The sequence below is a fragment of the Canis lupus genome, chromosome 26 (genome assembly GCF_011100685.1).
Source record: "Canis lupus familiaris isolate Mischka breed German Shepherd chromosome 26, alternate assembly UU_Cfam_GSD_1.0, whole genome shotgun sequence".
Classification (NCBI taxonomy): Eukaryota; Metazoa; Chordata; class Mammalia; order Carnivora; family Canidae; genus Canis; species Canis lupus.
Genome location: NC_049247.1, coordinates 31,023,047 through 31,042,095, shown reverse-complemented (window position 1 = coordinate 31,042,095; position 19,049 = coordinate 31,023,047). Strand labels below are relative to the sequence as shown.

The window sequence follows — 19,049 nt, the reverse complement described above, 5'->3', positions numbered from 1 at the left end:
GACGCTCAACCGCTGAGCCACCCAGGCATCCCTTTTACTTTAATTTTTTTTAAAAAGCATTTTGAGGGCAGCCCTGGTGGCCCAGCGGTTTGGCGCCACCTTCGGCCTGGGGTGTGATCCTGGAGACCCAGGATCGTGTCCCATGTCCGGCTCCCTGCATGGAGCCTGCTTCTCCCTCTGCCTGTGTCTCTGCCACCCCCCCTCCCCGTGTCTGTCATAATCAATCAATCAATCAATTTAAAAAAATAAAATAAAAGGCATTTTGAAGATCTATTTATTTATGAGAGAGAGAGAGAACCATGCACGCATACAAGTGGGGGAGAGGGGCAGAAACAGACTCCCAGATGAGCGGGGGCCCCACACAGGGCTCGATCCAGGACCCAAGATCACAACCCAAGCTGAAATTAAGAGTCAATGCTCAACTGATTTTCCTACAATGGAGTATTTTTAAATAATCCAGGATGAAGGAAGGGTTAATCCAGAAAGGGAAAAGAGGTTTAATTAACAGGCCACTTTGAAAACTCATATCATAAAATTTAATTGACAGTAATGTGGCCCTTTAACGAAATCCACTCATTCCTGATTAAAATTTAAAGATTTAGAGAGCAACATCAGCAAAAGGGCAAAGCAAGCAGCTCCAAACTCCTCTCTCCACAGAAACATAAAACAAAACAAAATTTTAAAAAAATCCCACAAACTGTCAGAACTCTGTATGAAATCAGGAAAACAGTCCAAGAGCAGCCAAATGAATGCAGAATCAAGAAAATGGCAACTGAAAACTGGCGGGAAAGCTTTGTGGCAATTCTCTTCACTCGTATTCCACCTCCTCCGTGGCTGGGCAGCACACAGTCCTGCAGAAAGCAGCCTCTATTTCGTGTGGGGCCCTGGTCCCTGGTCCCAGAGGGAGCAAAACAGACCTTACTTGCGAATCGCTACTGCGTGTGTCTGTTGTAACCTGTCTTAGGGGTACCAGAGGGGCCGACATGAGGTGCTTGTCTCGGTTTTGCCTAACTCAGAATGCACACAAGGGTGGAAAATTGCAGGCACTGCTCAAAAACAGGCAATGAAAAGCCCACAGCCGCCTGGAATAAAAAAAGATAGCAATTGAGACATATAATAGACTTTCTAAAGCAGAGGAGGAGAAGCCAAGGACAAACCTGGGGAAATTAAACATTCAAAAGTGCCCAAGTGGGATCCCTGGGTGGCGCAGTGGTTTGGCGCCTGCCTTTGGCCCAGGGCGCGATCCTGGAGACCCGGGATCGAGTCCCACGTCGGGCTCCCGGTGCTTGGAGCCTGCTTCTCCCTCTGCCTGTGTCTCTGCCTCTCTCTCTCTCTGTGACTATCATAAATAAATAAAAATTAAAAAAAAATTTAAAAAAAAAAAGTGCCCAAGTATACCGGGGAACTGAGAAAGCCATGCATATGCCCAGGACAGGCTACGTGCTCAGAAAAGTGAGTGGTGAACACCTAAACCTTTCACCACTGGCTAACCATAGCCTAAATGCAAGCAACAAGTAAAGGCTATGGGAAAACTGCAACAACCTGGCTGGCTACGCACTAAGTAAGTAGGACCCCAGTACAGAGTCAATGTGCACAGACGGAGAGAGACTTTTTTTTTCGTAAGCTTCCGACATTCGAGGATATTTCAGCCAAAACACTGGTAGAACACAAGTGAAGCCTTAACAATCAAGAACAGCAAACCCCAGGGCACCTGGTTGGCTCAGTCACTAAAACATGTGACTATTGCTCTTGTTGTTATGAGTTCAAGCCCCACCTTGGGTGTAGAGATTACTTAAAACAAAACAAAAAACCCCAGCAAACCCTGAGCTGGGGGAAGAATCTGATTCCACATCATAATATTCAAATGTCCAGTTTTCAAAAACAACAAAAATCACAAAGCACACAAAGAAAAGGGGGGGTGCCTGGTTGGCTCAGTCTGATGCAACCTTGGATTTGTAAGTTTAAGCCCCATGTTGGGTGTACAGAAATTTAAAAATAAAATCTTGGGGAATCCCTGGGTGGCTCAGCGGTTTGGCGCCTGCCTTTGGCCCAGGGCGTGATCCTGGAGTCCCGGGATCGAGTTCCGCATCGGGCTCCCGGCATGGAGCCTGCTTCTCCCTCTGCCTGTGTCTCTGCCTCTCTCTCTCTCTCTCTGTGTCTATCATAAATAAATAAATAAATCTTTAAAAAAAATAAATAAATAAAAATAAATAAAAATAAAAATAAAATCTTGGGACACCTGGGTGGCTCTGTTGGTTGAAGGACTGACTCTTGATTTCGGCTCAGGTCACAATTTCAGTGTTGTGAGATTGAGCCCCAGGTCAGGCTCCACACTTAGTGTGTGTGTGAGGGAGAATGCTAGAGATTCTCTCGCTCCCTCTGCCCCTCCCCCTGCCCATGTGTGTGCTTGCTCTCTCTCTCTCTCAAATAAATAAATCTTTAAAAAACTAAAAAAACAAGGGCTCCTGGGTGGCTCAGTCAGTTAAGTGTCCGACTCCTGGTTTCAGGCCGGGCCATGAGCTCAGGGTTGTCAGCACGGAGTCTGCTTCCCCTCTCCCTTTGCCTCTCCCCCAAACTACTGCCCCTGCTCTCTCCCTCAAATAAATAAATCTTTAAAAATAAATAAATAGGGCAGCCTGGGTGGCTCAGCGGTTTAGTGCTGCCTTCACTCCAGGGTGTGATCAGACCTGGGATTGAGTCCCACATCGGGCACCCTGCATGGAGCCTGCTTCTCCCCTTGCCTGTGTCTCTGCCCACCCCCTGCCCAGTCTCGAATGAATGAATGAATGAATCAATCAATCAATCAATCAATCTTTAAATAATTTTTTTTTAAATTTTAAGTAGGTTCCATGCCCAGCATGGAGCACAACTTAAGGCTTTAACTATGACCCTGAGATCAAGACCTGAGCTGAGATCAAGAGTCAGACAACTGGGATGCCTGGGTGGCTCAGAGGTTGAGTGTCTGCCTTTGGTTCAGGTTGTGATCCTGGGGTCCTGGGATCGAGTCCCACATCAGGCTCCCCATAGGGAGCCTGCTTCTCCCTCTGCCTGTGTCTCTGTATGTCTCTCATGAATAAATAAATAAAATCTTAAAAAAATAAGTCAGACAATTAACCCCAAAAATGAAATCTTTAAAAAAAAGGAAAAAGAAAAAGGAAAGCAAGAAAAAGAGAAGTAGGGATCCCTGGGTGGCGCAGCGGTTTGGCGCCTGCCTTTGGCCCAGGGCGCGATCCTGGAGACCTGGGATCGAATCCCACATCGGGCTCCCGGTGCATGGAGCCTGCCTCTCTCTCTGCCTGTGTCTCTGCCTCTCTCTCTTTCTCTCTCTGTGACTATCATAAATAAATTTAAAAAATTAAAAAAAAAAGAAACCGAGAAGTATGACTAACTTAAAGGAATAAAACAAATCAACAGAAACCATCCCTGAGGAAGTTTTTTTTTTTTTTTTTTTTTTAAGATTTTATTTATTTATTCATGATAGTCACAGAGAGAGAGAGAGAGAGGCAGAGACATAGGCAGAGGGAGAAGCAGGCTCCATGCACCGGAAGCCCGAAGTGGATTTGATCCCGGGTCTCCAGGATCGCGCCCTGGGCCAAAGGCAGGCGCCAAACCGCTGCGCCACCCAGGGATCCCCCCCTAAGGAAGTTTTAACAGTGGTCTCACTGGACAAAGAATTAAAATTAACGGTCTTTTTAAAAAAAGTTTTATTACACCCTAAACATGAGGGTTGAACTCACAACTCCAAGATCAAGAGTCACATGCTCTTCTGACTGGGCCACTCCTAAAATCATAGTCTTAAACATGCTCAAAGAGATAAAGGAAATCATGGACCAAGACCTAAATGAAACCAGGAAAATGATTTCTGAGCAAAATGAGAATACCAATAGACAGAAATCATAAAAAGGAAACAAATTTTGGAGCTGAAAAACACAATAACTGAAATGAAAACCACAGTAGAGTGGTTTGACAGTAGGTTTGAGCAAGCAGAAGAATCAGAAAGAATCCCCTGAACCAGCTGAGCCACCCAGGCATCCCAAAGAGACAATCTTGAAAGCCATAAAAGAGAAGTGATTTTTCGGGATCCTCAATAAGACAAAAACAGGACGCCTGGGTGGCTCAGTAGTTAAGTGTCTGCCTTCAGCTCAGGCCGTGATCGTGGTTCAGGGATTGAGTCCCACAACAGCCTCCCTGTGAGGAGCCTGTTTTTCCCTGCCTGTTTCTGTGTGTCTGTCATGAATGAATGAATGAATGAATGAATGAATGAAATCTTAAAAAAAAAATAAGACAAATGATTTCTCATTAGAAACCATGGAAGAGGGATCCCTGGGTGGCGCAGCAGTTTGGCGCCTGCCTTTGGCCCAGGGCGCGATCCTGGAGACCTGGGATCGAATCCCACATCGGGCTCCCGGTGCATGGAGCCTGCTTCTCCCTCTGCCTGTGTCTCTGCCTCTCTCTCTCTCTCTCTCTCTCTCTCTCTCTGTGACTATCATAAATAAATAAAAATTAAAAAAAAAAAAAAAAAAAAGAAACCATGGAAGCCAGAAGGCAGTAGAATGACATATTCAAGGCGCTGAAAGAAAAAGACATCAGCAAAAGCTATCTCCTCAAAATCAATGAGAAATCAAAATATTCCCAGATGGGAACTTGGGTAGCTCAGGCTTGGTTAAGCATCTGTCTTCAGATCAGGTCAGGACCCAAAGGTCAAAGGATCAAGTCTCCCCAAAGGCCATAGGATCAAGGCTTGCATTGCATTGGGCTCCCTGCTCAGTGGAGAGTCTGCTTTTCACTCTGCTCCTCCCCACTGCTCGTGCTCTCTCTCTCTCTGTCAAATAAATAAATAAAATCTTTAAATACATAAATAAAATAAAATAAAATAAAATAAAATAAAATATTCCCAGATTTAGGGACGCCTGGGTGGCTCAGCAATTTGGCACCTGCCTTTGGCCCAGGGCATGATTCTGGACACCCAGGATCGAGTCCCACATCAGGCTCCCTCCGTGGAGCTTGCTTCTCCCTCTGCCTGTGTCTCTGCTTCTCTCTCTCTCTGTCTCTCATGAATAAATAAATAAAATCTTTTTTCTTAAATTCCTAGATTAAAAAAAAACAAACTGGGCAGCCCCAGTGGCGCAGCGGTTTAGCGCCGCCTGCAGCCGGGGGTTTGATCCTGAGGACCCTGGATCGAGTCCCACATCAGGCTCCCTGCATGGAGCTTGCTTCTCCCTCTGCCTGTGCCTCTGCCTCTCTCCCTCTCTCTGTGTGTCTCTATGAATAAATAAATAAAATCATTAAAAACAAAACAAAACAAACTGAATCATCACTTTCCCTATAAGAAATACAAATAGGAGTCCAACAAGCTAAATGAAAGGACAGTAACTTAAAAGGCATATACAGATACAAAGAATAATAAATTTAACTACACAGAAAAATATAAAAGCTAGTATATAGATTAGTGTACTTTGGGTTTGTAACTGCTCTTTGTGACGGTAACAATGTAAAAGTAGTAGATAATGGAGACATATAAGAGCAGAGTATTTAAATACTATTGAAATTAAGTTAGTAGTATTCAAATTAAGTTGTTAAAAGATTAAGATGTTGACTGTAATCCCCAAGGTAACCTCTAAGAAAATTACTGTAAGTATATATAAAAGGAAAGAGGGGAATCAAAATTATATGCTACCAAAAAAATCAACTATATATATATATATATATATATATATATATATATGGCAATAATGGAGGTATTTAGGAACAAAATGCATAAGACACCCAGAAAACAGATAAATAACAGAGTAAATCCTTTCTTATCAGTAATTATTTGAATTGTAAATGCATACTCTCTCCACTTAATAAAAGACTGAGATTGCCAGAATGGATAAGAAGATGCCATCCATCTATATGCTGATTGAAGAGACTCACTTTACAAAGACATAAAGAAGTCAGAAGAAAAAGATAGAAAAAAGATATTCCATGCAATTATAACAACAACAAAAAAGAGCTCCAGTTACAAGATTACTATCAGACAAGATAGATTTTAAGTAAAAAATATTTTAACAAAGGACATTATATATCAACAAAAGTTCAATTCAACAAGAAGATATAATAATTATAAACCTGAACACAACAAACATATGAACCAAAATACATACAGCAAAATTGACAGAAGTAAAGGTAGAAAGGTAAGAAATACAAGTTATAAAATAATCTTTGGGGATTTTAATAAAAGAACAAGACAGAAAATCAACAAGGAAATACGGTACTTGAACAACCAGTTAGACCTAACATATACAGAACACTCTATCTGAAAGTAGCAGAATATACATTCTTCTCAAGTGCTCATGAAACATCCTCCACAATAAACCACATGTTAGGCCACATAAGAAGTCTTTAAATAAATTTTTAAAGACTGAAATCACACAAAATAGAGTTTCTGGCCATTGTGGAATGCAACTAGAAGTCAATAACGAAAAGAAAACTGGAAAACTCACAAATGCGTGGAAATTAAATACATTCTTAAAAAAACAGGTCAAGGAAAAAAATCACAAGGGAAATTAGGAAATATCTTTAGATGAATGAAACAAATTTTTTAAAGATTTTATTTATTTATTCATGAGAGACACTGAGGCAGAGACATAGGCAGAGGGGGAAGCAGGCTCCCTGTGGAGAGCCCCATGTGGGGACCCCAGGATCACACCCTGAGCAGAAGGCAGAAGTTCAACCAGAGGCTCAACCAGAGGTCTGACCGTTGAGCCACCCAGGCATCCTTAGATGAATGAAAATTAAAACACAACAAACCAAACCTTTAGGGATGGGGCAGAAGTAGTGCTCAGAGGGAAATTTACAGCTGTAAACACCAATAACAGTAAAGATCTCTAGTCAATAACCTAACAGGACACTTTAAGAAATGAAGGAAAAAGCAAACTAAACCTGAAGCTAGCAGAAAGAAATCAATAACAATTACAGAGGAGATAAACAGAATGTATAAAAACAATAAAGATACAGCAGTGAAACCAAAAGCTGGTTCTTTTAAAAGATCAACGAAACTGATAAACATTTGGCTAGGCTGACTAAGTAAAAGAGAAGAGACTCACACATTACTAAAATCAGAAATGAAAGTGAAGGCATTACTCCCAATTTTACAGAAATAAAACAGATCATAAGAGAGCACTATAAACAGTTGTGTATATCAACAAATTAGATAACTTAGAGGAGATGCACAAACTCCCAGGAATACTCAATCTACTAAAACTGAATCAAGAAAAAGAAAAGAGAAATAGACCTCTAATGACTAAGGAGGTTGAATCAGCAATCAAAAACCTCCTAACAAAAGAGTCCTGAATCAGATGGTTTTACTGATGAATTGTACCAACTGTGTAAAGAATTGGCACGGATTCTTCTAGAACTCTTCTGAAGAGGAAACACTTCATAACTCATTCTATGAGCCCAGCATCACCCTAATACTGAACCCAAAGACACTACATGAAAATTTACAAAATCCCTTATGAGATTTGAGCCAAAATCTTCAACAAAACACTAGCAAAATGAATTCAGAAGCATATTAAAATGATTATACACCATGACCAAGTGGGATTTATTCCAGGAATGCAAGGATGCCTAAATATACAAAAATCACTGTAGTATACCACATTAATAAAGGAAAAAAACAATCATTTCAAGTGATGCAAACTTAACACACTTTCATGATAAAAACACTTTATAAACTAGGTAGAGAACACCACAAAAGCTGTATTTGAAAAAGCTACAACCAACATCACACTCAATGGTGAAAGTATAAACGTTTTTCCTCTAAAATCAGGAATAAGACATCGATGCTTACTTTTGCCACTTCTATTTGACAAAGTATTGGTGCTCCTAGCCAGGACAATTAGGCAGGAAAAAGAAGTAAAAGATATCCAAATTGGAATGAAGGCATAAAACTACTTCTACTCAAAGGACTTTGATCTTATAAATAGAAAAACTTAAAAAAGAGGGCAGCCTGGGAGGCTCAGCAGTTTAGCACTGCCTTTGGCCCAGGGTGTGATCCTGGAGACCAGGGATCGAGTCCCACGTCGGGCTCCCTGCATGGAGCCTGCTTCTCCCTCTGCCTGTGTCTCTGCCTCTCTGTGTGTGTCTCTCATGAATAAATAAATAAAATCTTAAAACAAAACAAAACAAAACTTTAAAGATTACACACACATACAGTTAAAACTAATAAATGAGGGCTGCCTGGGTGGCTCAGCGGTTGAGCGTCCGTCTGGCTTGGCTCAGGGTGTGATCCTGGGGTCCTGAGATCTCAGTCCCACATCAGGCTCCCATGGAGAGAGCCTGCTTTTCTCCTTCTGCCTATGTCTCTGCCTCTCTGTGTGTTTTTCATGAATAAATAAAGTAAAATCTTAAAAAAGTAATAACATTGAAAAGAATAAAATACCTAGAAACAAATTTAACCAAGAAGGCTGTTACAGACAATGTTTTCCTTCCAAATTCATATGCTATTGAAGCCCCAATCCCCAGGATCACTGTATTTGGAGTAAGCAAGCAACTAAGGTTAGATGAGGTCATAAGGTAGAGAGCCCTGATCCAATAGGATTAATGAACAGTAGTCTCCCTTTATCAACACAGTATACTTTCTAAGATCCACAGTGGATATCTGAAACCACAGATAGTACCAAACTCCACATACACTATGTTTTTTCCTATGCATACATACCTATGACGAAGTTTAATTTATAAATTAGGCACACCAACAGATTGACAATTAAAAAATAGAACACGGGGGATCCCTGGGTGGCTCAGCGGTTTAGCGCCTGCCTTTGGCCCAGGGCGCGATCCTGAAGTCCCAGGATGGAGTCCCGCGTCAGGCTCCCAGCATGGAGCCTGCTTTTCCCTCTGCCTGTGTCTCTGCCCCTCTCTCTCTCTATGTCTATCGTGAATAAATAAAATCTTAAAAAAAAAAATCTTTAAAAATTTTTTAAATAAAACATAGAACAATTATAATATACTGTAATAAAAGTTAAATGAATGTGGTCTCTCAAAATATCTTATGGCACTGTATTCACCCTTCTTCTAGTGATGATGTGAGATAATAAAATGCCTACGTGATGAGATGAAGTGAGGTGAATCATGTAGGCATGGTAATGTAGCATTAGGCTACTCCTGACCTGAAGATATGTCGGAAGGAAGATCATCTGCTTTGGGATCATTGTTGATTAAGGGTAACTGAAACCACGGATTGGGGTGGGGAGGACCTACTACACTTACAAGAAGAGCTCCTTTGCCCATTTCTCCATGTGGTAGCCATTTGCAAACCAGGAAGAGTTCTCACCAGAAAGTGACCCTGCCAGACTGTGATCTAGGACATCTAGCCTCTAGAAGTATGAAAAATTAATTTATGTTGTTTAAGCCACCTAGTCTATGGTGGTTTTGGGTGTTGTGGGGTTTTTTTGTTTTTTGTTTTTGTTTTTTTAGATTTTATTTTTTTTCATGAGAGAGACAGAGAGAAGCAGAGACATAGGCAGAGGGAGAAGCAGGCTCCCTGTGGGGATCTTGACACAGGACTTGATCTGCCCATCCCAGGATCAACACCCTGAACCAAAGGTAGACACTTAACCACTGAGCAACCCAGGTGTCCCTATGGCGTTTTATTATGGCAGTCTGAGCTAAATAATACAGAGGCCTAAGACTTACACACTGAACAATACAAAACACTGCTGAGAGAAATTAAAGACCTAAATATATGAAAAGACATCCTGGGATCCCTGGGTGGCGCAGCGGTTTGGTGCCTGCCTTTGGCCCAGGGCACGATCCTGGAGACCCGGGATCGGATCCCACGTCGGGCTCCCGGTGCATGGAGCCTGCTTCTCCCTCTGCCTGTGTCTCTGCCTCTCTCTCTCTCTCTCTCTCTCTCTCTATCATGAATAAATAAATAAAATCTTTAAAAAAAAAAAAATGAAAAGACATCCTGGGTTCTTGATTTGGAAGACTTAATAGTCTAATGATAATACCACCCAAAGTGATCTCAAGATTCAATGTTAGGTCTACTAAAATCCCAAGTAGTTAACCTTGCAAAACGGAAAAACCCATCCTAAAATTCATATGGTATCTCAAAGAACTCTGAATAGCCAAAACAATCTTGAAAAAGAAGATCAAAGGGGAACCTGACTGGCTCAGTTGGTAGTGCTTGCAACTTGATCTTCGGCTTGTGAGTTTGAGCCCCACACTGCAGGTATAGTTTACTTTTTAAAAAAAGTGAAGGGCAGCCTGGGTGGCTCAGGGGTTTAGCACTGCCTTTGGCCCAGGGCGTGATCCTGGGTCCTGGGATCAAGTCCCACATCCGGCTCCCTGGATGGAGCCTGCTTCTCCCTTTACCTGTGTCTCTGCTTCTCTCTGTGTGTGTCCCTCATGAATAAATAAACAAAATCTTTAAAAAAATAAAATAAAATAAAACTTATTACAAAGCTACAGTAACCAAAACAGTGTGACTGGCAAAAAGACAGATATATGGACCAATGAAATAGAACTCAGAGCCCAGAAATAACCCCCCACATAGGTACTAAACTGATTTTCGAGAAAGATGCCAAGATCAAGAGCAGTCTCTTAAACAAATGGTCTGGGAAAACTGGATATCCACACACAAAATAACAAAAACGGACCCTTTCCTTTCACCATATACAAAAATTTACTTAAAATAGATCAAGAGGGCAGCCCTGGTGGCTCAGCGGTTTAGCGCTGCCTACCTTCGGCTCAGGGCGTGATCCTGAAGTCCCGTAATTGAGTTCCACATCTGGCTCCCTGCATGGAGCCTGCTTCTCCCTCTGCCTGTGTTTCTGCCTCTCTCTCTCTGTCTCTCATGAATAAATGAATAAATCTTTTTTAAAAAATGCATCAAAGACAAAAATTTAAGAGCTAAACTATAAACATTCTTTCTTCTTAATTTTTACTTATTTATTAATTTCAGAGTGTGGGGAGAGAGAGCACAAGCAGGGGGAGCAGGAGAGGGAGAAGCAGGCTCCCCACTGAGCAGGGAGCCTGATATGGGACTCAATCCCAGAACCCTGGGATCACTATCTGTGCCAAAGGTAGATGCCTAACCAACTGAGCCACCCAGGTATCCCTATAAACATTCTTAGAAGAAAATAAGAGTGGAGGCTGGTTGGAGCGCTGCGTAGAGAATGTAGCTCTTGCTCTCAGGGTTGTGAGCCTGAGCCCCACAATGGATGTAGAGCTTACTTAAAAAGAAAACAAAAACAGGGGAAGACCTGTATGATCTGGATTTGACAATGGTTTCTTAAATATCTTACCAAAAGCACAGGCCACAAAAGAAAAAGGCATAAAATGTACTTCACTAAAATTAAAAACTTTTGTGCATCAAAGAACACTACCCGACTAATGTAACATTGTGTGTCAACAACACATGAATCTTTTTAAAAATTTTTTAAAGATTTACTTATTTATTTATTCAGAGAAAGAGAGAGAGAGAGAGAGAGAGAGAGGCAGAGACACAGGCAGAGGGAAAAGCAGGCTCCATGCGGCAGCCTGACATGGGACTCAATCCCGGGTCTCCAGGATCACACTCCGGGCTGCAGGTGGCGCTAAACTGCTGCGCCACCGGGGCTGCTCTGAATTTTTTTTTTAATTAACTACCAAAAACCGTGAAAGTACAGCCCACAGAATGGGACAAAGTATTTGCAAATTATATATCTAATAAGGGCTTAATATCTACAAAATATAGGGAAGCCTGGGTGGCTCAGCGGTTTAGTGCCTGCCTTTGGCCCAGGGCATGGTCTTGGAGTCCCGAGATCGAGTCCCACGTCAGGCTCCCTGCATGGGGCCTGCTTCTCCCTCTGCCTGTGTCTCTGCCTCTCTCTCCTCTGTGTCTCTCATGAATAAATAAAATCTTTAAAAATATTTATATAGGGCAGCCCCGGTGGCTCAGCAGTTTAGCGCCGCCTGCAGCCCAGGGTGTGATCCTGGAGACCCTGGATCAAGTTCCACGTCAGGCTCCCTGCATGGGGCCTGCTTCTCCCTCTGCCTGTGTCTCTGCCTCTCTCTCCTCTCTGTGTATTCTCATGAATAAATAAATAAAATCTTTAAATATATATATATATATAAATAAGTAAATAAAGGACTCCTACAACTCAAAGACAAGGAGAACACAAACACCCAACTAAAAATGTTTATAGGGACACCTGGGTGGCTCGGCGGTTGAGCGTCTGCCTTTGGCTCAGGGTGTGATCCTGAGTCCTGGGATGGAGTCCCACATCAGGCTCCCTGTATGGAGCCTGCTTCTCTCTCTGCCTGTGTCTCTGCCTGTGTCTCTCATGAATAAATAAATAAAATCTTTAAAAAAAAAAAAAAAAGTTTGGGATCCCTGGGTGGCGCAGTGGTTTGGCGCCTGCCTTTGGCCCAGGGCGCGATCCCGAAGACCCGAGATCGAATCCCACGTCGGGCTCCCTGCATGGAGCCTGCTTCTCCCTCTGCCTGTGTCTCTGCCTCTCTCTCTCTCTGTGTGTGACTATCATAAATAAATAAATAAAAATTAAAAAAAAAAAAGTTTATAGCCAGGGCACCTGGGTGGCTCAATCGGTTAAGCATCTGCCTTCAGCTCAGGTCATGATCCCAGGGTCCTGGGATCAAGCCCCACATTGGGAGCCCTGTGTCCTTGAGCAGGGAGCCCCCTTCTTTTCCCTCTGTCCCCTCTCCCCCCTTGTGTTTTCTCTCTGGCTCTGCGCTCTCTCTCAAAAAAAAAAAAAAAAAAGTTTATTGCCACTTATTCATAATTGCCAAAACTTGGAAGCAAACAAGATGCCCTTTAGGTGAACAGTTAAACTGTGGTTTATCCAAACAATGGAACAGTATTCAATGCTAAAAAGAAAGCAGCTACCAAGCCATGAAGCAATATGGAGGAAACTTAAATGTATATTATTATAACTAAAAGAAGCCAATCTGGGGATCCCTGGGTGGCGCAGCGGTTTGGCGCCTGCCTTTGGCCCAGGGCACGATCCTGGAGACCCCGGATCGAATCCCACGTCAGGCTCCCGGTGCATGGAGCCTGCTTCTCCCTCTGCCTATGTCTCTGCCTCTCTCTCTCTCTCTCTATGTGACTATCATAAATAAATAAAATAAAATAAATAAAAAATAAAAAAAAATAAAAGAAGCCAATCTGAAAAAAAAATAAAAAAAACCCTACATACTGTATGATTCCAACTAAATGACATTCTAGAAAAAGCCAACCTATGAAGACAGGAAAAAGGTTAGTGGTTGCTGGGGGCAGGTAAGGGGTTGGGGGTTGGGGGGGTGGATTGCAAAAGTAGAATACAGAGGATCTCAGGGCAGTGGAAATACTCTATATGATATTATGATAATGGATACGTGCCGTTATACATTTTTCCAAACTCACAGAATATATGCTACCAAGGATTAACCCTAATGGGTTTAGTGATTATGATGTGTCAATGCAGGTCCATCAATTGTAAAAAATACACCACTCTGGTAGGGAATGTCCATAATGGGGGAAGTTAGAGATGTGTGGGGCTAGGGAGTATGTAAGAAATCTCTATCCCTTTCTCTTAATGTTACTGTGAACCTAAAACTGCTCTAAAGAACTTAAGTCTTGGTGCACCTGAGTGGCTCAGTTAAGTGTCTGACTCTTGATCTCAACTCAGGTCTTGATCTCAGGGTTAAGCCCCTGTTGGGCTCCACACTGAGCTTGAAATGAAAAGGAAAGGAAAAAGGAAAAAGGAAAAAGGAAGAAGGAAAAAGGAAAGGAAAGGAAAGGAAAGGAAAGGAAAGGAAAGGAAAGGAAAGGAAAGGAAAGGAAAGGAAAGGAAAGGAAAGGAGGCCTTGCTTGAATTAACATTTCCTCAGAGACAATATACAAATGGCCAGGAACTCAGGCAGCCCTGGTGGCACAGCGGTTTAGCGCCGCCTGCAGCCCGGGGTGTGATCCTGGAGACCCACGTCGGGCTTCCTGCGTGGAGCCTGCTTCTCCCTCTGCCTGTGTTTCTGCCTCTCTCTCTCTCTGAATAAATAAATCTTAACAAAAAAAAAAAAAAAAAAATGGCCAGGGACTCAAGCAGGCATTTGTATGCCAATGTTCACAATAGCCAGAAGGTGAAAACCACCCTACTTTCCATCAAGAGATGAGTAGATAAACAAAAATAAAAACAAAATGGAACACTGTTCATCCATTAAAAGGAATTATGTTCTGGTTTGTGGTACCATATAGATGATAACCCTAAAAAAATTATGCTAAGTGAAATAAGCCAGATCAAAAAGACAAATATTATATGATTTATATGAAATATCTACAATAGGTAAATTCATAAAGACAGTAGATTAGAGGTTCCCAAGGGTTGAGAGGTTTGGGGTAGTAGGGTGTTACTGAATGGATACACAGGTTCTGTTTGAGTGATGAAAAAATTTGGAAATAAGACAGTGGTGGTTGTTCAACATTTTGAACATAATTAAGGTCACTGATGGGGATCCCTGGGTGGCGCAGTAGTTTGGCGCCTGCCTTTGGCCCAGGGCGTGATCCTGGAGACCCGGGATCGAATCCCACGTCGGGCTCCCGGTGCATGGAGCCTGCTTCTCCCTCTGCCTGTGTCTCTGCCTCTCTCTCTCTCTCTCTCTGTGACTATCATAAATAAATAAAGAAAAAAAATATTTAAAAAAAAATTAAGGTCACTGAATTGTAGGCTTACAAATGGCAAATTTTATGTTAAGTGTATTTTACAATAAAAATTAATGAAGCAAAACAATTTTTAAATTTTAAGAGAAACTTTCAAGTTAACAATTCTTGAATAAACAAAAAAAGAAAGAAAACAGCTGAAAAATATTTTTCCCAAACACAAAGGACTAATATACAGAATTCCTACAATTCAACAAAGAAGCATACTTAAACTATGATTGATATTGCGGAAATATAAACAGTCAATAAATTTTAGAAAGCCTTCAACTAAAATAACATTAAAAATGCACATTACTATGTTTGTGCAGGCCCAAAATTCATACATTGAAAACTTAATGCCCAGAGTATTAGTGTTATGAGGTAGGATCTTTGGGAAGTGACTAGATCATTAGGGAAGAGCCCTCGTGAATGAGATTAGTGCCTTGTAACAGGCCCCAGAGAGCTAGCTTGCTCCTTCTGCTGTATCAGGATACAGGGGAAGACTGTGACCAAGAACAAGGCCATCCCCAGAACTGGCACTCTGATCTTCAACTTCCAGCCTCCAGAACAGCGAGAAATAAATTTCTGTTGCTATAAACTAACCAGTATCTGGTATTTTGTTATTAACAGCCTGAATGGATGAATGGGACTAAATCCAATTGAGTACTTTTGCACCTATCACACTGGAAACAATGACTTCTTTCTGTATGCTGGTTTCATGGGCTCTTTGCTACATACTCCCAAATAATTTTGTGGAGCCCCACAAAGGCTTTTAATAATAAAAGCGAGCCTAAGAACTTCACACACATGCACTTACTGAACTTTTACAACAACCAGAGAGATGAGTACTCCTTTTATATGTGAGGATACCGAGACAAGCTGCTTAATGTGCCCGAGATCTCAAACCAGTTGAAGAAAGGCCACGGTTCTCTCACCCTGGGGCAAACGTACCCCCACAGCCTGGATGCTGAAATACTGCCATTCAGAACCCCCTTTAATAACACCCAGCTGCTTCTATGACTGACAAGGACATATGCAGGGATGGTGCCGACAGTGCCCATAAGAGTATAAGCTGGCACAACTGTCATCCTCCTGATCAGACTACTGTAGCTCAAGATCAAACCTAAAATAGGGGCACCTGGTTGGCTCAGTCATCAGAGTGTGTGACTCTTGATCTCAGGGTTGAGAGTTCAAGCCCCATGTTGAATATGGAGATACTTTAAAAAAATAAATAGAATCTTGGGATGCCCGAGTGGCTCAGGGGTTGAACGTCTGCCTTTGGCTCAGGGCATGATCCTGGTCCTGGGATCAAGTCACACATCAGCCTCCCAGCCTGCTTCTCCCTCTGCTTGTGTCTCTGCCTCTCTCTGTGTGTCTTTCATGCATAAATAAATAAAATCTTTAAAACTAAATAAATTCTTTTTTTTTTAATTTTTTTATTTATTTATGATAATCACAGAGAGAGAGAGAGAGAGAAAGGCAGAGACATAGGCAGAGGGAGAAGCAGGCTCCATGCACCGGGAGCCCGACGTGGGACTCGATCCCGGGTCTCCAGGATCGCGCCCTGGGCCAAAGGCAGGCACCAAACCGCTGCGCCACCCAGGGATCCCAAAACTAAGTAAATTCTTAAAAAAAAATCAAACCTAAAATAAACAAAGAGGTACACTAATACACTAAGATTTTCACATTCAGATGTTCATGGATAAATTATTTAAAAATGGAAAAACAACAATCCAAATGGCCAAACTTAAAGGAATGACTGAATAAATGATAGCACAAATATTATGGGATACTGTACAGTTATCAAAAATCACATTCATAAAGTTTCAAGACAATGACTAAATGATGAAAGCATGTGATAATTACGAAGGTATCATATGGTCCATTAAAAATTGCATGTAAAAAGGCTGGGAGGAATATGCTAACGGTTAAGAGCAAACATGAACATGTTCATTGGGTGAGAAATTTGAGAAGGCTCACCACCATCCTCTAGTTCCTGAAGGGCAGGTGCCCAAAAACATACTGATTTTCTTCATGATAGGATTATGAGATCATTTTCTCCCATAACTATCACCTCTGAATTTTGAATGAAAAAAATTATATAAAAATGTTTAAAGGCGGGCAGCCTGGGTGGCTCAGCGGTTTAGCGCCACCTTCAGTCCAGGGTGTGATCCCGGAGACCCGGAATCCCTGCATGGAGTCTGCTTCTCCCTCTGCCTGTGTCTCTATGAATAAATAAATAAATAAATCTTTAAAAAAAAAATGTTTAAAGGAAATAAGCCTGAAGTGCAATGGTAACAATGAAATGTCTCAAGGAAGCACCCCATTGGTTCACTCCCATCTTCCATCTCTGAAGAGTCTGGGTCTGCTCCTTCTCTGACCTACATACAATGAGGTCGTATTTACTAAGCTGCTCCCTGAGGGCCAGTACCAGGTGCTCAAGGCATGCTTCTGGACTACTATGCCTTTATCAGCATGGGCCTGCTTTCATTCCAGCTGGGTGGACCCCAGGTGAGTCTGAGGAGGAGAGTGCCCACACTGACTCAGCCCCTATGGTGCAGGAAGATCTCAGCTCCAGGTGTGGGGTACTAGTGAGGACCATGGAAGGGTCAGTTGCCAAAAGCACTGTCACTGCTTCCTTGAAATGCTTCTCATAGCAAGCCAGGGGCCCTGGGCAGTCACTGTAGTAAGGACACAAGAGAAATAGGAAGAGGCAGTGGAATGGGGAGAGAGCGGCTGTGGCCTACTGTCTCTGGGCCCAGCTTCCCCTAAATGGAAGGTTTGGCTTTGGTCTGGACACTCCCCACCCAGAGCCTTGACTGAAGTACATTGCATTCTATCAGCTGGTCTCCACCTTGAACTTATAAAACCACAGACCATTCTACGGGTTCCACCAATGTGACAGAGGGAGGCCTTGGGGATGTTCTGGGCAAAGCCTGATGACAGCTACCTAGCCTTGGAGCTGGCCTGCATTCTCATGCCTCTGAGAACATGGGATAGATTGCCCAAGCCTGACTGCTCAAAACTGATTCCATTCATTCTCATCATTTTTCAAAAGATCCATGGAATAAGTCTTTACTTCTTTTATCAGTAGTATACAAAACCTCAATTAGAAAAGGGACAGGCGGGCAGCCCGGGTGGCTCAGCGGTTTGGCGCTGCCTTTAGTCCAGGGTGTGATCTTGGACACCCGGGATCGAGTCTCACGTCGGGCTCCCTGCATGGAGCCTGCTTCTCCCTGCCTCTCTATCTCTGTCTCTGTGTCTCTCATGAATAAATAAATAAAATCTTTAAAAAAAGAAAAAAAGAAAGAAAGAAAAGGGACAGGGCCAGATGGTACTGGCCAACCTTCCACTTAGCACCTAACAATTCAGTAGGCAAGGCCTGGGGTCACCAGCTGAACCTTCCCAGTCAGGGCTCCCATATCATCTACACACTGTACCCTGAGCCCTACCATCTCCAAGCCTGGAGGAATCTCAATAACTCATCCTCAAAACCAGACTGGATACTCCCAGATTTAAAATTTTTCAATGTGTACTGAAATACTACAAAAGTGTATCTTTCTGGGGATCCCTGAGTGGCTCAGCGGTTTAGCGCCTGCCTTTGGCCCAGGGTGCGATTCTGGAGTCCCAGGATCGAGTCCCGCATCGGGCTCCCGGCATGGAGCCTGCTTCTCCCTCCTCCTGTGTCTCTGCCTCTCTCTCTCTCTATGCCTATCATAGATGAATAAATAAATCTTAAAAAAAAAAAGTGTATCTTTCCTTCATTATCCAAGTGATCATGAAAATAAATCATGAATCCAGTATCTGCTATTCAAGTTGCAAGGACTTTTAAAAAAAAGGCACGACCTATAACCAGCATTAAGAAGAAAGCATCTACAGTAAGCACGTTCCGTATTCTGCTTTGGCAAAGTAGCCAATCTGCCCTTAAGGAAAGATTCTGCACAATAATATAGAGTATGGACAGGCTGAGGTTCAGAGGGAAAGTGGGGATGAAAAGAGGAGGCAGTGAGTACAGAAGAACAGGGAGGAAGGGAGCACTCATGGAGAAGTCCCAGTTGTGAACCAAGGAGACTAGAAGCACACGGTGTCCAAGTGAGGCCACCGCATGGACACATGGTATGGCTCTGTGGGAAAGGGCAGGAAGAGAAACAGGGACAGGACTCCTTCACTTATAGCAATCATCTAGTAATCTAGGATGCTGGCAGCAGCAGAGGCCCCAAGAAACAGCGTGAGAGAAGGGCAGGAAACTAAACAGGGTCCATGCCTAAGAGCTCAGGGGAGTAGCAGCAGACAGGACTGAGTGGCACAAGGTCACAGAACCTGGGGCTGGGACACTGCACAGGGTCCAAAGGCTCAAGAGGCCAGTGGGTTCTAGGGCTGCCAAGTT

The 19,049-nt window shown here is 42.8% G+C and overlaps 1 protein-coding gene across 2 annotated transcripts in view; it reads right to left on the bottom strand.

Moving 5' to 3' along the window:
* UBE2L3 (ubiquitin conjugating enzyme E2 L3) overlaps positions 1-19,049 on the bottom strand; it is a 64,623-nt gene that overhangs the window by 26,578 nt on the left and 18,996 nt on the right. The window lies entirely within an intron of this gene.